At 41.9% G+C, this 25856-nt stretch overlaps 3 pseudogenes; 1 reads left to right on the top strand and 2 right to left on the bottom strand.

Annotated features, from left to right (window-relative positions):
* Positions 1–2180: 2180 nt before the first annotated feature.
* LOC147624550 (V-type proton ATPase 16 kDa proteolipid subunit pseudogene) lies at positions 2181–4161 on the top strand (annotated as a pseudogene).
* Positions 4162–4231: 70 nt separating this feature from the next.
* On the bottom strand, positions 4232–6579 carry LOC147624549 (uncharacterized; annotated as a pseudogene).
* LOC147624548 (uncharacterized) lies at positions 6576–7529 on the bottom strand (annotated as a pseudogene).
* Between the last annotated feature and the right edge of the window lie 18327 nt (positions 7530–25856).

Raw genomic sequence — 25856 nt, 5'->3', positions numbered from 1 at the left:
CTCGAGGGACAAAGGTCAATCATTAGTGTGACACACAACACAATGTATAAAAGACCAATAATGAAGCTAGAAATAGGGAGGATGATAGGGAGAGTATTGAAAGGGCAAGGAGAGAAGCTTCCTTTCAAGAATTTCATGATTCTAATGTTGAATCTTTGAGTTATTTGGACCCCTCCTTCATTGTTGTGAGGTTTTTGATGCAAAAACACTCCTCAATACTTCCCTTTCAACGTGGAGGAGATTGATGTGTTATCCAGAATGCACAAGGAGTTCAATGAGAGAGTTATGCATGCTATTTTAAGGTGTCCTATGTCCATGCCCTAAACTTTAATTTAAAGTGTTATTCTTTCTCAAAGTAATACGATGTGAATTCGCTGTGCAGCCTGGTTTATCAAATCTGCCATGGGAAGCTTAGCGCAGGGTATATATTTTGGATTCTCTTATATCCTCACTTCTTGTTTGAGAGGAGGTTTCCTATGTGGATATATATCCATGGTTTAGGCATGTAGATTTGGATGAAGCCTAGATATTTGTAATGGCATCCTACCATGAAAAGTAAGTGTCATGTGACCTAAATTGAACTTTTGGTAGTCTAACATAGATACTATATTTAACATCTTATACTGTTTATTGAATTTTTAGTGCACACTAGAGTTTGATTGTTATAAATACTGAGTCATAGCGATGTTATCTTGTCAATTCAACTTAGGATTTCATAGCAATGTGGGGGTAGTAAGTCCATGCATCGTTTTTTATATTACTGAGAGAGAGAGAGAGAGAGAGAGAGAGAGAGAGAGAGAGAGAGAGGAGATTTAGTATTGATAATTGAAAAATGGTGTGCAGATCTATCAGAAAGTTAATAGCTAGTATTGAGGACCTTACTGAGGATAAGATTTTAGAGGAAACGGAGATCATTGGATTCAGAGTCCCACAATAACATGATGGCTTTAGATGTGGTTGGAGAGTGTGCTACAATGCCGTGTTGCTCCAGTCAATGTTGGGACTACCCTTAGAAAATGTCAGCATGCACTTTCTCTTCAGAATCTAATGATATCTTAGTTTCTTTGTACATTCACTGATAGCACATATGTAATTTTTTGTATGTGTAAAATCTACGATTAGCAAAATATATAGATTTTGATGTACGACTATACAGAGCCATAACAATTGAAACTCTAGCTAACAATATTGGGCAACGATATCCTAATGTTTCATATGCATTTGTGCCCCCTCCACAACGGCCAAGACCAATGCTGTCGCCCGCCGCCCGCGGGCGACAATATCCATAAATGCCAACCGTGGATCCACATTGGAGATTCGACATCCCCCCCCTCAGTGGGAGAAAGCATAGCAAGAGCATGCTACTGACTCTCCCCAATAGTAGCAAGATAACTCTTTTCCATAGCAAGAGCATGCTACTGACTCTCCCCAATAGTAGCAAGATAACTCTTTTCCATAGCAAGAGAAAGCTTCCCCTACCCAATGATCATATTCTACGTTAGCCCATTTAACTTTGATGCAATGTGTAAAATCAATATAATTGACAATGTAGGAAGGCATTGATCTTTGTATTAACTACTCTTGACATGTACAAAATTTTGTCATGCAAAATTTTAACAAGGCATTTTTGTATCTCCACGCTATAATGATGATCTCTATGATATAGTCGATAGCACCAAGAAAACTTGATTTATGGTGGTAATGTCTTTATATGAAATATTCCTTTCACTCTCACTACAAGAATGGTCTATACATAGCGACCCTCATACAAATATGAAGAAAATAGCGGGGGTCGCTTTCGTGGATTCTTATGCGACCTTTAAAATGTAGTCTTATATGCCACCATAGTAGCGACCATAGCAAACTCGAGTTGAGTGGAATAAGCATTGAAATTGCGATGCATAACCCATGTTTTTATTTGGGTCGTTTATGAGACCAAGCTTCTTTAAAAAAACTTTAGCGTGTAGTCAATTTCGTTTCGTGCGCACTGTAGTAGCTTCAAACAATCGACTTCCTCTCACAATCCCAAGCTCACGGCTAGCACAGGTAACGTGTGTGTGTGTGTGTTGGGGTATCGATGCTCTGTGTGGTGTGTGTGTGTGTGTGTGTGTGTGTGTGTGTGTGTGTGTGAGAGAGAGAGAGAGAGAGAGAGAGAGAGAGAGAGAGAGAGAGAGATTTCAACCATAGAGTTTAATGAAGACACCACGGCTCCATTCTTCGGCTTCCTTGGAGCTGCTGCAACGCTTGTCTTCTCCTGTATGGGTGCTGCTTATGGAACTGCAAAGAGTGGGGTTGGAGTGAATCTATTGCTGGACAAGTCAAGTTCAGATAAAAAGGGGCATTTCTGAATGCTTCATGAAGCTTAATTAGTAGGCTACCTAACAAGTTGGACATTAGCAATGTAGTAAGAGAAGAACAGTTTTGCAATGTGGGTAGACTTCCTACCAGCTGGTTTTTGGATAGGTCCACATACTCTAAGCTATCTTGGAAAATAGAACTGGGTGCGCATCCATGGGCGTACCAGGTGCAACATTTTGCTGGGCAACCAATGGCACTTCAGCCTTAACCTGCCCACCAAGAGCTCTACGTACATTTAGTTTTTGAAGCTTTTTTTTGTTCTTTTTCACTCCCAATGATCGAGTTCAGCTCTTCAAGTGGTGCAAACAAAAAGGTATCCTCCTTAACATTCATTAACCGCATGGCATGATGAGGCCTGAGCTAGTGATGAAGTCTATTGTAACAGTTGTCATGGCTGGTGTGCTGGGTATTTATGGCCTTATTATTGCTGTCATTATAAGCATGGGTATCAATCCTAAAAGCACTGCCTACTATTTGTTTGATGGTTACGCACATCTATCATCTGGTCTTGCTTGCGGGCTAGCTGGTCTTTCTGCTGGAATGGCCATCGGCATTGTCGGGGATGTGGGCGTCGGAGCTAATGCATAGCAGCCAAAGCTGTTTGTGGGCATGATTCTTATTCTCATCTTTGCAGAGGCTCTCGCTCTTTATGGGTTGATTGTATCATCCTATCAAATAAAAAAAAAAGTGTGTGTGTGTGTGTGTGTGTGTGTGTGAGAGAGAGAGAGAGAGAGAGAGAGAGAGAGAGAGAGAGAGAGAGAAGGGCTGCCAAGTGTGTGTGTGTGTGTGTGTGTGTGAGAGAGAGAGAGAGAGAGAGAGAGAGAGAGAGAGAGAGAGAGGGAGGGGGGCTGCCGAGTGTGTGTGCGTGTGTGGTGTGTGTGTGTGTGTGTGTGTGTGTGTGTGTGTGTGTGTGAGAGAGAGAGAGAGAGAGAGAGAGAGAGAGAGAGAGAGAGATTTGATTTGATTTGATTTGGTATTTATGTCCGCGGGGGGCCAAAAATGACCCATGGGACCCTCATGTCTAGAAATAGTCTCCCCTTGCGAGGGTATGATCCGTGTCATCTGTAGATGTTTCCATTAGTAGTTTGTGGTGTTCTAGGATGCGGATAAGATATGTCCCTAGACCTATAGGAGAGGGTTTTGTTTTTAGAAGCAAATCTGCAAAAGTGTGGCATCCATGGATGAGCTGCTGAAAATTAGCTCGAATGTGCGCATATGCGGGGCATTTTAGTGTCACGTGAGCTTCATCCTCAAGGGCTTGCATAGTGCATGCTTTGCATATCCTTTTTTCAACATCAATTTTCAGCCATCCTCCCGTTTCTATCTTAAGCATGTGTGATCTTGTATGCATCAAAGTTATGGCTCTTCTTGCCATATGGGGCATGGGCATGCGGATGTGAACTTGTGCTTCCGGTTGGCTCATTTTGTATGTCTCCCAATATCCTGGGTTTACATTCTTGCAGTAGTACTCATACTTGGATCTGTGTGTAGTCGTTTGCCATTTATGTGAAGGCAATCAAGTATTGCTATGTCAAAATTCAGCATGCATTCTCTTTCTTTCCCCGTGTCAATCAGCATGTCTACATATGCCTCCACATCCCATTTGGTGAACCACTTTCTGATGTCTTGAACAAGACTAGAGGAAAGAAATTTACTCTTCCTTGTCTTTTGTGGTGCGCATCCAATTTCCCATGCTATGCGGGGGATTTGAGTAGCGGGCATCATTTTGATTTTCAATATGTATGCATGCATTCTTTTTAAGGCTTTGATCTCTTGAGGCATGTTTCTTGTTTCTAGCAATAGCACCGAGTAAGGTGTGGTTTTCTTAACGCCCAAGTGTCTACATAGGAACTTCTTTTGTATTTGCTCAATCTCATTCCATGTATGAGGTGAAATGCTTGCGCCCCACACTTCTACTCCATATAGAATGGCCTGCACTACACATGTCTCAAAGATTATGTTCTTTATCTCCCATCTTCTGATGTTTTTTTGCATGCACATGTTCTCAAATTGATAGTACTTGGCGTGGCCGGCATCAATCCTATTTCTTACGCATTGTCCCCAGGCATAATTGGATGGAATATCAATTCCTAAGTACCTAAAGCTGTCCACTTTCTCAATTGGCTGCCCTTGATATGTGAGTGATGGCTGAATTTCTTGTGGATGAGTTCTTATGAGCGTAAACTTCGTCTTGTTTACATTGACGGAGAGACCGGTAGTGTCACAAAAGGTGTGTATAGCATTCATCAATTTTTGTAAAGATGCCATGTCATGTGCAAAAAGTACAACATCATCTGCGTAGATTAGCAGCAAGAGGGTGAGCATTCCAATGGCTGGTCCATCTGTTTCTTCCACTAGTGCTTGAGGGATGAAGTCTTCTAGTTGGTCAATGCATAGTCCGAAGAGAGTGGGAGATAGGGGGCACCCTTGTTTGACTCCCATATTGCTTGAGAATTCTTTAGATAAGCCCGTCTGTGTCTTTAACTGGCATCTAACTTGTTGATAGAGTTGTGCTACTGCCACTCTAAGATGCATCGGGACCCCTATATATTCCATTCTCTGCCATAGCCCACTTCTTGGGATTGTGTCAAATGCTTTTGTAAAATCCACAAAGCAACAATGCAAAGTTTTCCCTTTTAGTCGGCTTTCTTCCATGAGAACCCTAAGCGATATGAGATGATCAATGGTACTATGTTTAGGTCTAAAACCTGCTTGTCCTTTAGCCCATTTTCCATTTGCCTCAGCCCATACGCTTATAGCTTGTTCTAGGATGCTCCCTAGAAGCTTAGACATGCAAGATCCCACCATGATGGTTCGGTAATTAGTGGGCTGATTTGCATCCCCTTTCTTGAAAAGTGCTTTGATCCAATTCTTTTGCCAATCAATGGGCAGCCCTTGTGTTATGGATTTATTGAGGAGTCTGTGTATCCATTGCCATGCAATACTGCCTGACCATTTGAGCATTTCTGAGTTGAACTGAAGCATGTCTGGTGCTTTGCCATTGGCTAGTTTTTTTATGCTCTTTGTTACCATCGAAAAGTCAAAGCATTCTTCTGATTGTTTTGTCTCTTGCATATTAGGCATCCCTTCTGCATCTTTGTGTACATATAACGTTTCTACACATGCATACATATCTTCTGGGCTTATGTCTCCGGTAATGTCTTGTCTTTTGCCTTTCATCCTCATCCATTCCTTTTTGGGGTTTTTCTTGAAGCTTGTGTCTCGGTGTGTAGTTCATGTTCTCTTCTTTTTCTCCTCTTGAGAGTTGTGTATGTTTTTGCCAAAGCTGTCCATTCTATGGCTGTTTTGGGGGTTGACCTCAAATGTCTTTTAGTAGAAATCTTGCATTCTTCATCAAACCATGAGTTGTGTGGCAACCCTTTCACCTTTGTTTCTTGTCTATGAGTTTTCCTCATTTTTTTCCTCTACTGCTTTACTCATTGCTTGCTTGAATTTGTTCCATGCTTGATCTACATTTATTGGCCTGCATTCTCTTGCTAGTTTATCATCAAGAGAAGCGGCATAGGTTTTCTTTTTTTCAATTTGCATTTTGTATGCCCATGCTCGAATTTGAGCCTGTTTTCCTCTCCTGTGAATGGGTACCCGGAACATGAATGGGTGTATGATCCGAGTTTGGTGATCTATCCCCAATTTCAAAGTTTATGCACCATGGGATGCCTCATATTGGATCAATACATAATCAATAGCACTCATTCCCTTGTTGGCGGTGTAGCATGTGCATTCTCCTGAGTTGGCAAATTTGTTCACTTCATTTATAGCTATTAATTGCATAGCTGTCATCATGCTTAGTAATGCTGTTCCTTGTGGGTTTGTCACTTGGTCTTTTGAGCATCGCTTCCACATGTGGTCAAGTACATCCATTTTATGCTCTAGACCCGGAGGTGTCATGAGATTTATGACTTGCATTTGCGCATGTGCTATGCGGGCATTCATGTCCCCAGTAAGCGTCACTACCCCTTCTTGCATGTAAGTGTTAATATCTGCATACAAATCTTCAAAGGGGTTGTTCTTCTCTATGTTGAAAGCATTATAGAATGGTGATTCCCTATGGGGAATGTAGCACCCTGCTATGAACACTGGTTTACCTCCTGTGTCAATCTTGACCCATATGTATCGCTTATGAGCATCTTTTTTGCATATTGTAACCACTTTTTGAAGCTCTTCTTTGTACATCACTGCCACGCCTCCTTGTCCTCTCATCTTTGTACTCGGCATCCACAAAGAGTGTGTGACATAACCATCAACATGTGGTATCCTGCATGTATCGTGTTCCCATGTTTCCAATAGGAAAAGTACATCCGCTTGTGGGGTAAGACTTCTATGAGCCCCTCTCCTTTGTGCCAGGTGAAGCCGCGGCAATTCCAGCTTATTACATGTAGTTCTGTGGTCCCATGGGCCTCCTCTTGTGATTTTTCCTCTTCTCCCCCTTCCGTGGTGGTGGGTGTTTTCTTATTGGTGCATGCTTCATAGGCTTCCCTTCTTGCCTTCTGTTGGTTCGGCGTTCTATCTTCACTTATGTATAATGGGCTGTCTTTTAGATATATGCGAGCATTTTCAAGGATAATGGCCCTCTTTCGTGCATCTAGGAGTGTGCATACAATTGCCCGGTTGGTTTCGGGCTTCTTCTTCCCTACTCTGTGCATGCCATATACCACAACATCATGCATACCAAATTTAGTGGAAATGATATCCGTGATGTCCGTGTTCAATGTAAACACTTGTTCTGTGTCCATTTCTGGAATGCCTCGCACTACTATGTTCATCTTCCTTTTCTCTAGTTCGTTGTATTCTTTTTCATCCTCAATGACATACATTTCATCATTTGTGGTAGTGGTGGCCGAGTTTGTGTGCCCATTCTTTACTATGCTTGCCCAAGATCCCACATTTCCTGGTACATTTTGTTGGGTTCTCTCACCGATACGTGCAAGTTTTTCGTCATGTGAGGCCAATGTATCCTACGTCGTGTTGGTTTGTTTATTAAAGGCTTCTTGTAGTTCTTGCAACTTCTTCTCTTGGTTAAGGACCCGCATATCTTGCATTTGTAGCTTATGCTCAAGCTCTTGGTTTTTAAGTGCAAGGTTTTTTATTTCTTCACTTTGGTTCATCATGATAGTTTGCATTGAGGTGATGAACCCCCATATGTCTTGCATTGAGGTGATAAACCCCCATATGTCTTGCATGGAGCCCATCACTACATGTCCCTCAGTCGTTTCATCTACATGGCATTCTTGTGCTTTGTTTGCTCCTGTACTTGTCCCTGTACCTATTCCTGTACCTGTCCCTATACCTCTCCTTTTTTAGGAGGGAAAGAAGCCGCTAGCAGAGAAAGGATGGTGCAAATCCTTTAGGATAAAAGGGACCCAATTTTTTTGGGTCGGCTCTCTACCCAAAGAAAAGGGTAGTCCTTCTTGGGGGGCAGGTTGAAGAGCATACCTGCGGGGGCGGCAGCTCTTCACTCAAGTAGAGGAAGTCTTCTGCACAGCAGCAGTAGCAACAAGGGGGCCATTTGGGGTAGCAAGGGAACACCTACAGTTCCAGACCAGTTGTCTAGTGTACACACAAGTAGTAGGCAATAATATACAAGAAGAAGGCGACCTAATTGAAGAAGCACAACCCTTTTAGAAGTACAAGCCTTATGGGCTGAGATGTACACAGCCTTTATGGAGGGTTTAGACCAACACATCGACTAGGACACTAGTCAGAGGAATTGTTAAGTATGTGCACAAGAATCGATCTTGGAGACTCAAGATGCAAGCAGAAGAACAATTCCAGAAACTGAATCTGGCATGGGAGTTCTCTTGGAGCAAGCCTCAGCTGAAAGTATGCTCATGCACACACACACACCAGCTGCGTGAGGGCCTTAGGGCATCCGGCGTCCCCCGCAAGGAGTGAGGGCTTCCCTTATATAGGCTGCTAGCTGGTCCTCAAATTAGTAGACAAGAGGGTTGCAATTTTGGGAAAAGAACAGCTTTCTTGGTCAAAAAGCAGACCCTTCTAGCCAAAATCGAAAAAAGGCAAAGACTAATCAGCTGAAGAAGGTGCATGGCTGATCTGGGTATAAAAGTGTCACCAACCTATATTAAATCTACTTAATACATATACTAATGACAATTACCAGAAGCATAAAGGCTGGACACCACAAGCTCCTTAGGAGAGGTAGTCTTGAAGGTACTGTAAACTCTGTATGAGTACAAGTGCAGTATGATGGTATGATTAGTAGTAGTCAGCTTAAGCAGGGGAAACACCTGATTAAAGGTTGCTCTCTTGATTGAGATGAGCATGGGAGAGAGGGTATAAAACCCTAATCTGTCAGCTGACTATGCACGCGTGATAAATCAGATGGGCTGGACAAAAAGAAGCTAAGTCGCTTGGATGCAAGTTCACACTTAAGTGACCTTTGGCCAGAAAGAGCCAGGCTCTACCAAAAAAAGCACATAATAAAGTACAGCTGACCCTATCGTGGGTGCCAGGTTTATGCTAGAAAGAGCTCACTTTTACCAGAAGAGGCAAGAAATTAGCTTTTTCAGATCTGCGATTTCTTTTATCTGCTAAACCCGGACTAGCCATGTATGCTCAGCTAAGCTGCACAAGCTAGAAGAAGAGCTTCACCTTTTTGCCAGTAAAGCTGTGCATACCAAAGAACTGCTCTCTTTATCTAGTAAAGTGCCTTTGTCTAAAAGCGATTCTCAGCTTGGTTGGCCTCCTTCCTTTTGCGCTGACCAAAAGGAGCCTTTCCCCTCACTTTTAGAGCTGCGATTCACTTTTGGCATATGCCTTTCTGCTGATATAAATGACCTTAGACAGTTTTGGTGTGCAATTTCCTTTGTAGGCTAGATCTAGCTCTAACACGCACTCTCTCTCTCTATCTTATGCCTTAGGGACATGGGCTGCCCTAGTGGCCTTTAGGTTTCCATACTTAGGAAATCGTAGAAGAGAATCCACAGCAAGCTGCGAGGAGTTAATCCACAACAATCCATAGCTGGCTGGTATTGAACTTATCTATCCTTCACTAGCTACTTGTAGCCATACCATGTCGTTGTACTTGTGCTCATATCAGAGCCTTACAATATCTGTAGGACTACCTCTCATCACTAAATAGCTTAGGAGCTTCTGGTGTCCATCCATGGTTCTTCTGGTAATTGTCCTTAATGTATGTATTAAATTTGATTAATATAGGTTGGTGACATCTTTTATACAGGATGAAGGGCCAGCACACATGGAACTGAGAGAGAGCATGTACACATGGTGCATCTTGCACAATTGGAACCTAGAGTAGCTGTAGTGCTGGAGCACGAGGAAGAAGACCATGTACTTCTTGGACATGGTAAACATGAAGTCTATGTACATCATGTACATGATGAGCATCAGGCTCAACCATGGCAGCTAAGGTGTGGGAAAAGGCTGTACGGGCAGTAGAACAACAGAGTTGGCTGACATGGCATAGCCGCTTTTATACGTGGAAGTCTATGCTAACTTGGCAAGATTGCTTTTATAGCTAAGTCCAGCTTTTGGGGGAGATTTAAGTTAAAATTAGCTGATCTAAAGAGCTGCGTTTTTTTTTAGAATACATGCTTGTTATTTTTAGAGCATATTTTAAATAAAAGCGAGAGTAGCAGGGGAACATAAAAGGGGCAGTCCACGCATCACTTGAGCATAACCTCTAGGGGGCATAGTAGCTTTTGGCTGGCCTCTGTGCACCTTGGTTTCACGACTTTTCCTCCGAGAAAAAAATTGACGTGTACTTGCTAGCTTTTTCAGCACTTCCTTGGTTCTTGCCCAAGCACATAACTGTGCTGTCCTTTACGCATGATCTCTATTGGCTCTCTCTTTCTCATGAGTTGACTACAATTTTTTTTCCTTGAAATAGCTATGGCTGAGCAAGAAAAGGCTCCCCTCTTGACGGTCATCAAGAGGATCTTGAGACAAATGGCGGTAGACAGAGAGTCCATCCAGGAGGATATGATTGAGTACGCTGCCATGATTGTACCCCAGCTTGAGTCAATCATCACTCACCTCTTGACACTAGTACGGCCAGTAGCCTTTGGGGAGGGCTCTTCGAGGGATCCTATTCCCGGAGGTGGCGGCACACCCCAACCCGTGCATACACTTTTGGTACAGACGCAAGTGCAGCAGACGTTGGGCCCCAGTGTTTTGACACAGGCCGAGGGCACTCCCTTGGCACACAGAGGCGCCGCCGTTTGAGGTATGCATTAATCTACTCTGTGTCTAGGTGTAATTATCATGTAACCATCCAAAATGAATCTTAAAAATTATATGTGTTTTTTGTGCAGTAGTAGTAGTCAGCCATCACCATCACTAGTCCCTTCACCATGTGTGCCTCCTTCTGCACCTCCACTTGCCACCTCGGAGCTTCGCATGCTATCGGGCATGATGCCCATTAGCATTCAGGTGGATCAGAGTGGGCGAGTGCAGTATGTAGACGGTGGGGCACTTTTCCGCCGCTTGAGAGAGCTCGTGTACACATACATGCCCAGGATACACATCCACTGGCGGTAAGTCCAATTCTTTCATGTATTTTTTAAAATCTCTGTATACATTGATATCAAATGATAAATCTAACTAAAGTGACTTTTTTTCAAATTATAGGGATCAAGATGGTAATGACAAGAAATATCTGTTGGCAATCCTCGCGTAGGAGTTCGGCGTTGGTTGGGACGAGACCGCTGTATTGCATGAGATGCAAACGCTTCTAAAGCATCGACGGAACAATGCATGGTACAATTATTTGCTTTGCTATGTTGTTCAAGTCTACTTCTTTCTTTGAGTAATATGGTTGAATTATTGTTAAATTAAATAAAGAAAGTTTGGAATGTCAAACACTTGAAACGTTCTCTAGAAAGTTCACATACTCTTGCACTTACACACACACAAATCAGCCCACCAATTCTTCTTTATGTGCATAGCTCTTCTTCGCCATCTTAGGAAAAGGGCAGCTTTACTGGTCAAAAAGGCCAACTTCTTTTGGTAGAAGCGAGTTCTTTCTGGCATAAAGCAGGTATAAAGGGTATGAGCAACTTATTTGGCATGCGCTAGGGAAAAAGCTAAGTTTAATTATCGATAAGTGGTTGGTCCCTCCTGCTGATTCAGAATTTTTTAGTTAAAGAAGTCGCAGCTTGGATAAAGGTAGCTTTTTTGACAAATTTGGTAAATAATATGGCATAGAGTATATGCACAACTGGTCTAGGCATACCATAGCATCCATATAAGGCATAGATAACTTGCACTGAGGAAAAAGGCAGTTATAAAGCTGTTTATCAACAATTGGAAACTATGCCTCGCCAAAGATATCAATCTCTAAGAACACCTCATCATTGTCAGCCCACCATAGCCTCTTGAAGTTCCATCTCTGTTAGGCATATGCCGAGTCCATCAGGGAGTGGAGCATTGTTCGAGGTGGATTCTGAGATTTGCTCAATGTCAGCCTCTAGTAGATCTTCTCCTAGATCATCCGATAAATCTTTACCCAGATCATCCCCTTCATCATCTTGAGGGTGGTGTGACATTTGTTTGTGAAATCAAATTTGCTTCTCTAATGCAAAGAATTGTATCTCCTTGCCCATGTGATATAGAGGTCATTGCTGTGTCTGGTGTATTGTCGGGCCCTGTAGAGGTCATTGTTGTGTGGTGTATTTTCATGCTCAGTAGAAAAGGTGGTATCAAACAATCTTCGGCTTCTAGGGTTCACATGAACAATTTTCCACCATGGATCGCCAGTTATTTTTGTAAAAGAAAGCTTGTTGCGCATGCATCGGGAAGAGTAGGGTTCTTTGGTTGCTCGTAGGAGCTTCGATGAGTCAATGGACCAGAAGCCGCTTTGTTCGCGCCTCAAGGTGGCCCTTTTTCCTTTGTACTTCGCTCGAAACCAACGCACCTTCAAAATTACCTGCAATAATGTATATAAACTTGTTACTCAAAGATGCTGAATATTTCAATCATTTGGTTTGCATAATATTTTGAAACGAACCATGTGTACCTGTTTCATAACACGATAGTTAATTTCGTATATGCCCTCCAGATCCCCTACGTAGCCGAGCTCATCCTCAATCAAATTTGTGTCACGAGCACTTGCACGAGAGAGTTGATGAAAGGACGCAGCGATGCAAGAGTCCTGAGTAACACGAAGATCATCAATCCTCTTGATGCGAAGATGCTGACCACACACCCACATGTTGCTGTGAGCTCGGACCTAAAACCACATGGGAACCACATGAACATGTATGGTTAGAATCCAGAAAAACATGTAGTATTATTTAAATTAAAATATAACATTGGAGTAACTTACCATGGTGTTGCATGCTAGGCTAAGCTCAAACTCTTCTCGTGAGATTTCAAACCCTTGCCCTCGTGTCTCTCCGATATGTGTATTCAACCATTCTAGGCTCATCGTTGGAGGTGTACTCCGACCCTTTTTGGATTCCCTACTTCTCCGGTTTCTCTCTCTGCATTCTTTGTCATGCTTGTCAATCCATTTTTGCATGCAATCTAAGTTATACACCACAAAAGTACTAAGCGCTTCCCTCTCCTCAGCACTTATCTTTAGTGGGACCCCCTACCCACATAACATCTCTGTGGTTTCGTTGTCTAACTGTTCTTCTCTCTAACCAGGAGGAGCTTCGTTATCCACATGTTGCAAGTACTCGGATAGATAATACATGCACTCGTGAAGCAACCATCCCTCTGCCATGGATCCCTCGGGTCTTGCTCGCTGGCGCACATATCCTTTCAATACCCCCATGTACCTTTCAACCCAGAACATCCATCGTGTACTCACGATCCCAACAATCTCTATCTCTTCAACGAGATAGATCATAACATGGACTTGAATGTCAAAAAAGGAGGTAGGTAACTCCTTCTCCATCAGACAAAGGAGCTCAATACACTCTAGCTTTCATTGTGGGATATCACGTGAGTCGATCTCTTTGGATGTAATCCATCTATAAAGAGAAACAATGTGATTAGCATAAGATTTTTGTGACAAAGAAGTAAGAACAATATGATGTTCCACTGTCAATACCTTGTCAATGATCCCAATCGATATATAACATCCCTAATACCCTCAGTCAAACAACTGTCGATAAGAACAAGTGGCAAGACGTGCTGCACACAGATTAGCTCTAGTGTTAACAAATGATAATGTAATGGCACCTTCATTAGAAATTGATGATACATGTTAGAGAGGCACCATACCTTAATGAAGTTATGCCAGTCGTGTTTCTTTAGACCCGAAAGAGAGTTATAATCCGTGGTAAACATGTTTTGCAATGAAGCACCGTAGCCCGTAGGAGTACGTATGCATCGTATCTGCTCATTGATGATGCTTATCTCTTGCTTTGTGAGTACCCATGGTGCCTGTGAATAAGTAATATTTCCTGACTCCTCATTGATTATAGGCCATAGTGATCGTTCGCAGTTGCAAATCTTTAGGTCTGCCCTTGCAGCCTCTGTATCCTTGAAGCCCACAAGATGATTCCAAAGCGAGTGTGCAACATTTTTAAATATGTGCATGGGATCAAGCAAATGAGTTATTTTTAGATCTTTCCAATACTCCAACGTATACCATATGGAGGAATTCTGTGCCATTGATTTCTTGCCTCTCGAGACGACTGTCGCAAATCATATTCGTCATCATTATCGCTTGCAAGTTCTGCCTCCGGATCTATTAGAGGTCTGTTTGTCCACTTGACATACCAATCTCTTGGAGTCATTCACGTTGGACAACGTCCATTCTCCACTTTGCCATGAAAATGTCTCGCATTCGCTTTGGAACGTAGCACATGATCTGGAGGCAGAAATCGTCGATGTCGAAGGTATATATTTTTACTCAAACTTCGACTATATTTGGAGCGTAGCCAATCACCGCATGGTGGACATGCTTTGTAACCCTTTGTTGATAGGCCTGAGAGAAACAAAAATTGTTTTTATGTTTTCAACATCCAAATTTTTTGATTGTATAAACAAACAAACAACTAAAGAGCCCTACTGTACCTGATGCAAAGCCATAGGCAGGACAGCCATAGGCAGGACAGTCATGTATTGTCCATGCTAAAATGCCACGAACCTTGAAACTCCTATTACCCACAGGTTTTGACATATCAATAACATTTACTCCTTTCCATATTTGTTGCAAGTATACGTTGATGTCTTTCACTTGCCGCTTCCCTACATTGATGCATCGTTTAAATTTGACATTTTTCAAATAGAAATGAGTGTGCTATTTAGAAATGAGAATATTTGTCACATACCAGGAATCAACAAAGACAATATTAAATGCTCTTTCTTAATTGACATGAATGGTGGGATGTTGTAGTTGATAAGAACTATGGACCAAGTTGACCACTTGCTCGATTGCATGGAAAAGGGATTGATTCCATCCGAGCCAACTCCAAATTTTATATGGCGAGGCTCCCAATGAAACTTTGGCCATGTAGCATCGATATGCTTGAATGCTTTGCTATTGCTTGGAATCCTCATGACTCCATCTATACTTGCATTTCTCAAACTCCAATCCATAAGCTTGGCTATTTTGGGGCTGCGGAAGATGTGTTCAACTCGTGGCGCCAAGGGAAAGTGTCGCAGAACTTTCATAGGGACATTCAAGGTTCCTGCCTTGAAACGAGCAACACCGCATTTGGGACAAGTGGTTGCATTTTCATACTCTCCACGATACAAAATGCAATCATTGACACATGCATGAATTGTGTTGTGTTCGAGTCCAAGGGATGTGATCATTTTCTTTGCCTCGTCCCTCGACTTTGGGATCACATTGTTTGATGGTAGAATCTTGTTCGAAAGAAGCCTACCACTCAATTGTAAATATTTAATGAGCACAAAAGTGATTGAGAGCCATTATTTTTATGCAAACAAAATACAAATATAACTTACGATAGTAATGCAGAAACCGATGCATTACTCCATTGGTAGCATGTTTGGAGATTCAAGATGAGTAAGGTCACACTCAATCTTGATATGGATGCACCATCATAGATGGGCCTTAAGGCTTCTTCTCGTAGAAAGTTTTCATGCGGACAAGTTTCTTCTTCACTACTTGCTTGGAACCAATCGTCGATAAACTCATTGATGTCATCAGCAACATGTCCCTCATTGGTCACTTTTTCTCTGCATTTTGCATTGTACTCATCTCTAAGTCGTTGATATGTACTTGGATCTTGTGTACGTAAAAACCTCATGTACTCCTCTGGCAAGATATGGTGACTTCGGTGACAGCTAGATACACCCTCAACATCTGGACACTGCATGTATAAACATAGTCTACATGAAGAAATGATTTAAAGTAACAACAATCGAATTATTAAGTGATATAATCATAACATTAAAACCCTTTTTACAACACAATTCAAGCATATTAGCAGCAAAAATCTATACTCAAGATAACCTTAGACAAGACACTAAAATACCCTTAGTTGTATTACTGACGAGACAATGAAATATATCATCAAATATTTTTCAAAATTAAATGTTGAGTGGGCTACAAAGCTGGATACATTATTTGAAACATACATAATTTAAGAGGCCGACACTTTATCTCAAATTTCATTCTCAAAGAGGGGCTGGTGATGGCCGACACCATCCATAATTTACAAATAATTACTCGCCAGCTTGTAATGATCTTGTAGCGCACACTACTATATATATGGGTACATCTCTAATCATATAACATGGCTCGTGACTATTCTCACACTCCATAAAGGTACAATTTGTTCTCTCATTTCTCCCTCTACTACTATTGATTAGCCCTGCTATATTTCCTTGAGCATAGGGTCTTCCATCAATATAAAGCCACGATCCACAATTATATCTAATGTTTCTTTCGGTGAGTGAGGCTGCATTAGCACAAAGCCCATATGTTGTCATACTTCTAATAAAGCGAACAAGTGCATGCCATGCGCCCCACCCATAAATGGGCCCACAAAATGACATAAGAGTCACCGCCGCCGCTGAGTTTGTGGGCACGCGTAAATCCTGTGCAATAAAGAGACCTCGTCCACCATTGGGAATGGTAGATGGTGCAATCACATATCGAGCACCCCAAAAGCTGAAAACCTCTTCGTCCTCCTGGAAGGGCTGCTCCCAAACATCCTTCGTAGCGTCTACGATCGTACGTTTGAATGAGAGATAGAAGACGATCAGGCAATGGATGATCACCCAGATGATCACCCAATGTCTCTGATTGGGCACCGATGGGCAAAGAAGTTGATGATGCCTCCAACTGAAAAACGGCTTGACCATATCGTGTGCGTGGAAGGAATGAAGGATCAATTCCATGGTCTTCACAATCCTCATGAAATCGAGGATGTAGAACTGGTACATGCTGAATAATGCATCATTGTTGATTATATGAAGGGTGAGACACACATGGAACACGATTAATAGTGTGGAGTAAACTTGGATATGAATTTATACATAGTTCTAAAATGACATCACTTACCATGGGATGCTCCCGTTTCTCTTGCGGTGGCATATTAGGACATGGACCATACTGCTCCATATGGGCAAAACATATGCGTCACATTCTTCGATGAGTGCCATGGCATGCTGCACACCAACATGGGATTCTTTCAACGTAATATGTTTGTGAGTCGCCTAGTGTCGTAGATGATGTGGAAGAAGAGGAACCATCTCCTCTCGCAACTACAGATGGACGCATAGGAAGAGTGGGAGGAGGCGGTGTCCCAGAGGATGACCCGGAATCTGCATTCATAAAATATTAATGTCATATTAATATCATTAAAAATCAAAGAAAACTTGAACAAAAATAATACACATACAAAATCATCCTAGAAGTGTTTGTAAACGCTATGGTAGCGCACAATGCATATTTGCTTATCCCCAGGTTAGGAATAATGTTCATCCCTCAGCAGAAACTAGTTAATTTGTAATCATACCTTCTTACTATACTTATGTCCATATCAGAGGCTTACAGTAACCTTAGGACTACCTCTCCCTAATCAGTCTAGGAGCTTCTGGTGTCCATTATAGCTCTTTTGGTAATAGTCATTAATGTATGTATTAGATTTAATTAATACAAGTTCGTGACATTATGTCCTCATCAATTCATGCATGAGAAGATTTGCTCAATAAGAGGTGCCCTCTCTCACTTAGAGAGTATACGTGGAGTTGGATTACGGTGGACAGAGAGCTGAGACCATCATGGGTTGTGTGTGCCATCATGGGTTGTGTGTACCATCATGGGCCAAGAATTCCATGCGGGCAGAGAACTCCACATGCGGACTGAGAGCATCCTTGTTGGTTGGAAGCTTCTTTTATTGGTTGGAACACCAAAGCTGGAAGTGCAAGTTTGGTATCATCTTTTGAGAGTACAATTAAGTGTGGCCAGCCAAAAGAAGGGTCTTCGCAAGAGGTGTGAGAGTTGTTATTGCTTCTTCTCAGAGAGGGTTTGACAACCCTGTTTGTACCTTTTGATTCGATAATAAAAGTAAAGAAATACCTGCGGGGGTGCTAATCTCTCACAGCAAGAAACTCGGTGCTTAGCCGGTTCCCCTCTCAAATTGCTTAATCCTCGACAACGTTATCAAATCTTGCACAAAATAGTTCTTCAAGGTGTAATTGACATGCAACCAAATGCGTTAGCATAGCATATACGGACCGTCGGCCGGTCCGTATGCACTATGGATGTGCAATTGGTCCATTCGGAGAGCCAGTACCTCTCCAAATGCACCCAATTGAGCATCCATAGCGCATACAGACCGCTACATTTATCTATTTATCTATCCACCTACCTATGTATATGTGTTTATATATCCATCTATATGTTTATTGATCATAAATTGTGAAACCTTGTAACACACTGTTGTTAAATGCTTAGAAAATTTGCGGCCATCCCTGAGCATACATGGTGAGAATGACATGGACAAGGTTGCTCGACAGGTAGCAGTAGGGTTATCATCGCAACCGCCCAAGAACGTACAAGAGGAGGACTCTTCCTCCGATGACTCTGATTAAAATTGTCATGATAGAGCCATTTACTGCTAATTTTGTAGACAATTTTTTGGTACATATAGTCGCTCATTCAGAATGATGGTGCTCTTTTATTAACATTTTCTTTATGTATGTGTGTTTTGGCCATGATGCACATGTGTTACATCTATCAAGAGTTTCTTGAAGTGTCTACCTCCCAAATCTACAGATTTAAATGTTAATTGATTGGCAAAAATTTAATTTATACTTACCGTAATCGATGTCGGCCATTGCTTTTTCAAAAGTCGATGTATGTGGGTCTTTTGTCGTACACTAATGCGCGTGCATGTGTGTGTGTGTGTGTGTGTGTGTGTGTGAGAGAGAGAGAGAGAGAGAGAGAGAGAGAGAGAGAGAGAGAGAGAGAGAGAGAGAGAGAGAGAGAGAGAGAGAGAGAGACCAATGTTTATGTGAAGTGTGTGTGTATGTGTGAGAGAGAGAGAGAGAGGGAGAAAGAGAGAGAGAGAGAGAGACTAATGTTTATGTGAAGTGTGTGTGTGAGAGAGAGAGAGAGAGAGGGAGAAAGAGAGAGGGAATGTGTGTGCAAGAGACACAAGGGAAGATAATGTGTATGAGAGAGAGAGAGAGAGAGAGAGAGAGAGAGAGAGAGAATGCGCATCGGCTAAAAAAAACGTTCAGGACAAAGGTCTTTTAAGCGACCCCAATGGCTTTAAAAAATCATATAAATTGGGTTGCTTATGCCACCCAAACTTGGGTGTTTATGCCACTCAAATAGGGTCGTTTATGCCACCTTTGCAGCGTCGTTTATGCCACCTAAAAACGTGGTTTATGCCACCCTCGTAACGTTGTTTATGCCACCCAAACGCGATGTATATGCCACCCTCAAAACGTGGTTTATGCCATCCAAAAAGAGTCGTTTATGCATCTCAAAAATGTCGCTATAGAGGTCATTTAAACGATGGTCAAGAATGACCTTTGGAACGACTTCTGTAGTAGTGACCCCCGTAAGGGTCGCTACAGGTTTCTACTCTTGTAGTGGATCTCCATGGTACCTATATGTAGAATTCAAAGTAATATATGTAAGTAATAGATTATTATGGCTTAATTTTGAAATCTAGACATTTTCAAGGTAGAGGAGCAGGGATTCCCAGGACGTGTGGTTGCCATTCAATCAAATAGAAAGAAAAAAAATGCAAAAAGACCAAAGCTAAATGTTAAAATTTTACTATAGATGGAAAGACTAAAATCTCAAGGTGATTCCATAACCTCTAGGATATGTGGTTCAATACAAATAGAGCAGGTATTAGAAGCTTCACTCTTGCTTCTAATTTTCCTAACATCTAACTTACAATAGAAATCCCTCGGTGCATCACTACACATCAATTAGATCTCTTGTCTAAGAAAGGCAAATGGCCAATGGCTTTCTAGATTGACCCATTAATGGGTCTCAACCTTGTAATTGGATTACGACATCTATGATGCACTACAAGACAATGCTGCCATACACGCGTTCCATACATGCGATAAATTATGGACACGTGTACGATCGTGCATGTATTTGAATAATATCGGGCGCGTGTATATTGGCATTTAAATTCGCGTGTATATTGGCATCTATCAGCGCGTGTATACTGGCATCTAAATTTGCGTGTATACTGGTTTCAGAAATGTATGTATATACACGCAATTATACACGCATTAATACACGCATCAATACACGCATCAATACATGCTTTATTAAGAAAAACTAAATTCCTTTACAAAATTAAAAACTATTTTCTTTAAACCATCTCATAGTACATTACAGTATATATCATTACACAATCCCACTACATGCATTTACAACAATGAAATATATTCAAAAATAAATCATGAGATAATTAAAAAACAACATATACAATAGAAATGTCATCAATTTAGAACGATACAGTGATGGATTGGTTAGGGTTCGATCTCATCTTCAATAAGATCTATCCTTGCCAAACGATCAACATCAATATCCATTTGATCAATTTGTAAGGCTACGATTAAATTTATTCCACTATCGATATTCTGTCCATTGATAATGGTATCGATGTCTTGATCATCCTCATCAACATCACCATCATCCTCAATGGTAGGGTCATTCTCATGATCATGAGAAATGGCACGCTCATCCTCATTATCATGATCATCTCTTATTTCTTGATCATCGATCACAACATCTTCATTGGCATGTTCGACATCATCTTCATTGTGGCTTGTTACATCCTCCATATGCTCCATATCAGTGAATGTATTATACATCACTTTGGAACGTGGTGCAATAGGGATGACATACCACCATTTAATGTCATGCACCATTGGCAGATAGATAACCTACTCAAATACACATACTGCAATAATTAATTAGCATATCAAAAGTCAAGGGGTACGCGAGCTTAGATATATATGTACATGAAACACATTAGTAAAAAAATGCATACCTGTTCACATTGTTGTGGCAATACGAGCCTATCTTTCTTTATTTGCCAAAACTTTGTAGAGTCAATAGTTACATAGACACTTGCATGGTGTTTTATCGTTGCATTAGGCCCTTTTTCCACCACGTTCATTTGCCATTTGACATCCAAAACATACACAAAGAAGCGACGAAAGTCAAGCCTAAATATGTCTTGGATCGTGCCACAATAATCATCCATTTTTCCATTAGCTCCCTCAAAGCTACTAATGACACCGCAATCTTGTGTATTCCTCTTTTCATCAATTCTTTGTGTTCGAAAATGCTTGCCTTCACACCATATAGCATTGAACGTAGTGCACTGGACCAAACTAGAAGCAATATTTGTGTAAGTAATGTGAATAAATATTAAAAGCAAATCACTTACAACTAATGCAAAACATTAGTTCTATGTACCTTTAACATGCATTCTCGTGCATACTCCCATTCTTCCGTCGTGATATGCAACCCCTCGTCGCTCTCTGCTCTTTCCATTTCCTCATGCAAACAATTAATATGGATATCATTTGGAAGTGTTGCTAGATGCTTAGGGTACGTCTTACGAGAGCCATGTTGCCTCCGAAAGAGAGCTCTTTCTGCTTGCCTTTTTGTCTTTGCATCCTCATATCTTGTAACCCATCTACTCATCACATCACTATTAAGGATGCAAGTGAAATTGAGATCATCAATCAATGTTCTGTCAATTACTTTACTCTGTCCTTTTCCTTGAGGCACAATAGAGGTCATCCTCAAGTTCTCTTCATTGCTCCATAGTCGTGGCAAAGAGTTGTCCACCTGACCAAGAAATTCTGAAATATATACAAGAGACTCTTGTATCAACCAACCCTCAGCCATGCTTCCTTCGGGCCTTGCACTTTGCCTCAAAAAGTCTTTTAAGGACTTCATGAAGCGCTCTAGGAAGAACATCCAATGTGCATGCACAGTGCCACATAAAGCAATTTCGTCCACTAAATGCACAATGAGATGTAGTTGACTTGTGAGAATGGTTCACGGAAAAGTCTCCTCTACCAAACAAACCACCTCCACTGCCATAACACGCGCATAACCTCAACACCTCTCCATAGTTCCTCCAACTCATCAATTAACGGTTCGAGATAAACATCCATATGCTTGACTTTATGTTTCCGTGGAATTAGAAGGGATAACATAAGATGTCCCTTCTTGATCGCCATTGATGGTGGAAGGTTGTAATTCACCAACACAACTGGTCATATGCTGTATGCGGTGCTTTTGAAACCAAATGGATTCACTCCATCCATACCTACGCCAAGTCTCAAGTTTCTGGGCTCTGTTTTAAAGCTGGGCCACTCATCTTCAATATGCTTCCAAGCAGGAGTGTCTGCGGGAATTCTCCACATGCCATCATCCGATCGATGTGAGGAATGCCATGACATGAGCTCTGCTATGGATTTGCACTTGAACATGTGTTTGATGCGAGGAATTATAGGAAAGTGTGGCAAGACTTTATGAGGTACATCAAAACTCTTCACATCTGTTCTATACCTTGCTTCACCACAAGTGGGACAATGTCGAGCCTCCTTATATGCATCCCATGAAAGAGAATGCAATCATTGACGCATGCATGTATGCGATCATAATCCAATCCTCCAAGAGATGTCACATAGCGCCTCGCTATGTCTCTTGAGGTGGGTAGTCTATTTCCCTTTGGAAGCATGTTTGATAATAGCCTGCATCCAATATCATCAATTAGTCCTAAATCCTAAACCTTAAACCACTAATTTGAATTTGCAAGTTAGAATGCTTACTTCAATAATGCGTCAAGACTTGCATTGCTCCATCCATAAACTGTTTGTATATTGAGTAGTTCAAGTGAAGCACATAAAATAGAGAATGTGTACCCTTCAAAAACCGGTGTCGATGAAGCCTTGTAAAGATGCTCTTGTTCCATATCATCGTCATCCATACCTTTGGGATCATCCTTAAAAAGATACCACACCATATCATCAAACACTTCCTCTTCCACAACTTCGTGGGGTGCAGGGCTATTGTCATCCCTTTCCCACTCATCTCTAGCAATAGATCCCGAAGCTCCAGCATCATCTCGTCGATGCTTTGCGTGCTCTCGCCGCGCGTAGGGCACCATGTTAGGGTGTGGTACTGCATCCTGCTTCAATTAGAGTATATATATTACAACTCCATTAATTTAATTTGGATACCATGAGTCATTTGAACACTATCAATTTACATCTACTCACCTCTAAACCTGTTTGATTCCATTCTCCATACATGGAGATGTGATTCAAGGTAATTCGACGTACTCGTACAATGCATCCTTGACATCGATTACACATACACTTGATCCTTTGTCCCAACCACACATCGCGATTACACATACACTTGATCCTTTGTCCCAATCACACATCGTGATTACGATGACGCATTATCTCATCCTCACCAAAACTGCTTGAGGAGGTTGATGACATCCTAACACAAACCAGAAAACACAAAATCATAATCAGTTTTTAATGAAAGTATAAAAATCGCGTGTATTAACGCGGCTAGTTCCTAAAAATCACGTGTATTAACGCGGCTAGTTCCTAAAAATCGCGTGTATTGATGTGGCTAGATCCTAAAAATCGCGTATCTCAACGCGGCTACATCCTAAAAATCGCATGTAAGAACGCGGCTACATCTTAAAAATCGCGTGTATAAACGCGGCTGATTTATTATAAACGCGAAAATACACGCGTTTTTACACGCGACGACCTGTTCAACCTAAAAATAACCCGCCTTCCCCAAATAAACATTTTCACAAAAAATAGATCTGCTCTCCTTCGTCGTCGCCTCTTCCAACAGAGCACTAAACCTAAGTGCAAGGAGCAGACAAGGAGCACACACGGGTGAAGGAAACCGACCAAAAAGAAGACTCACTTTTTCAGAGGTGAGTCAGTTTGTCCTTGCACTAAACCTAAGTGCAAGGAGCAGACAAGGAGCACACACGGGTGAAGGAAACCGACCAAAAAGAAGACTCACTTTTTCAGAGGTGAGTCAGTTTGTCCTTTGCCCTGTCTCTTTCCTCAGATTTGTTTATGTTATTGTCTCTTTCCTTTATGGGTTTGTCTCCGTCCTTCTCCTTCTCTGGTTGCCATCTGGTGAACGATTGTGTGACAGGGGGCGACAGTGGGTCTTTTATAAGGACGATTTGTCGGAGGTTGGTCGCTTTCAAAATCTTTTTTTCGCAGGCCGCGTGTAGGAACGCGTGTATTTCTGCGTGTATCCTGTCTGTATAGACAGTTCACGTGCATATACACGCGTTTTTGGACGTGTGTATACACGTGTTTCTGGACGAGTGTATACATGCGACTATGTTTTCCCATTCTATGGTCTTAGAGCTGATAGGTTGCTTGGATGATGGTATTTGTGTGAGTCAAGAGACAGCCCATGATGTACATGAGGATGGTGATAGTCATGCATGCAATAATGTGTGTGCAACCTTTGAAGATAACCACACAAGATGGATGTTGTGGTGATAGTGATGTAGTTTTTGAAGAGTTGTAGGAGGATAACTCTATAGTTCTGAGTGTTGTTGAAGATGTGAATTCTCTAGATAGTGATGTCAGTTTGATGGTGAAAAATCATATGTGCTAGCTTGCATTTGTTCTTTGATGCAATCATGTATATACTTTTATTTTTGCAGATTCTTTATGGATCCAGGTTCTTCATCCGATCCATTTGCATACAACAATTGGCTGATGGAGATGCTAAATCATTTTGGGCGCCATCCTAGTCCAGTTGAGCTTATAGAGTACATGTATGGCCATCCCCCTCCTTCCATGCCTGGTGTCTATACCCCTACTGCGAGTATCCAGGGCACTCCACTGCCGTCTATGCCTACGAGTCTGACGAGACGGCATGCAGCTTCTCCTCTTCCACGCCCATCGAGGAGACATACCTCGTCCCAGACACACTCACGCACACCCTCCCAAGCACCGTCACGTCAGGGCTCACAACCACCATCACGTACTCCCTCAGAGCCACCGTCACGTCAGGGCTCATAGCCACCGTCACGTAGACAATCCCCCAGTCATGACTCCACCCGCAGCAGCAGTAGGAAGAGTGGGAGTGGAGGATGCATCGGGTGCTTTGGTGGGGGAGGTAGTAGGGCAGATAGAGGGAGAAGAGTTAGTGGAGACAGTTCGGATGACGAGAAGATGAGAGAGGTGGAGGGAGTGATCTGCTATGATGTGACGGATAGGGGCGGGATAGTGATGGATGCGAGGGGGAAAGAGGTAATGGAGTACATGCGTGGGGTAGTATCAAACTTTTATAGAAATTGTTTTATTAGATTTAAAGATCAAAATAGCCGATTAGTTGGGGAGGTGATAGAGGTTGTACATAGTCGATACCCCAATCCCCCACATGCTACATTCTTGGATGTATGGGGAAGGACGCGAATAAGGGAGATCTTAAGTAATAAAAGATCTCACCTTAAAAAACTCGCATACGATGATGGGCTAAATGTAGCTGCGGGTGGCTATCCTGCTGAGAAACCTGCCAGCGCACAAATGCGAGTGGAAGGAGGCAAAGAAACGAGGAGAGGGTGGCGTGAAGAGCAGGCAACATGTGGAGGCACGACGGATCCAGATGGAGACCATTGGATCTTTGCATTTCGGATCTGCGGCGTCGAGTCATGGGAGGCAGAGTCCCGGGGCCTCCACCTTATAGACCTGTAGGTGTAGCACGTGCGTTCAAAAGGATGGGTTTTAATATAAATCTCACTTACAGTTTTAAAAAGAAAGGAGGGGTATTACAATTGTGCCTGGAAAAAATAAAATAAGGAGTGTTTTTATTCACGAAACTTCAGAAGTAGGGTACTATTCTAGTGGTATGACATAATTTTGTTGGGGTCTAGGTAGAAGGTTCAAATCTAGTAGTGTTTTTTGGCCCCACTTTAAAGTTCTTTTTTTGCTCCACCTCTATTTAACGTTTTTTAAATTTGAAGTGAAGTGTTTTAAATTAGTTGCTATAAAAGAGAGAAGCA

This window comes from Cibotium barometz, chromosome 25 (assembly GCF_041138505.1).
Source record: "Cibotium barometz isolate CiBa-2024 chromosome 25, ASM4113850v1, whole genome shotgun sequence".
NCBI classification, from domain to species: Eukaryota; Viridiplantae; Streptophyta; class Polypodiopsida; order Cyatheales; family Cibotiaceae; genus Cibotium; species Cibotium barometz.
Note: the sequence above shows the minus strand (reverse complement) of the source record. Positions and strands in the feature narration are given on the sequence as shown.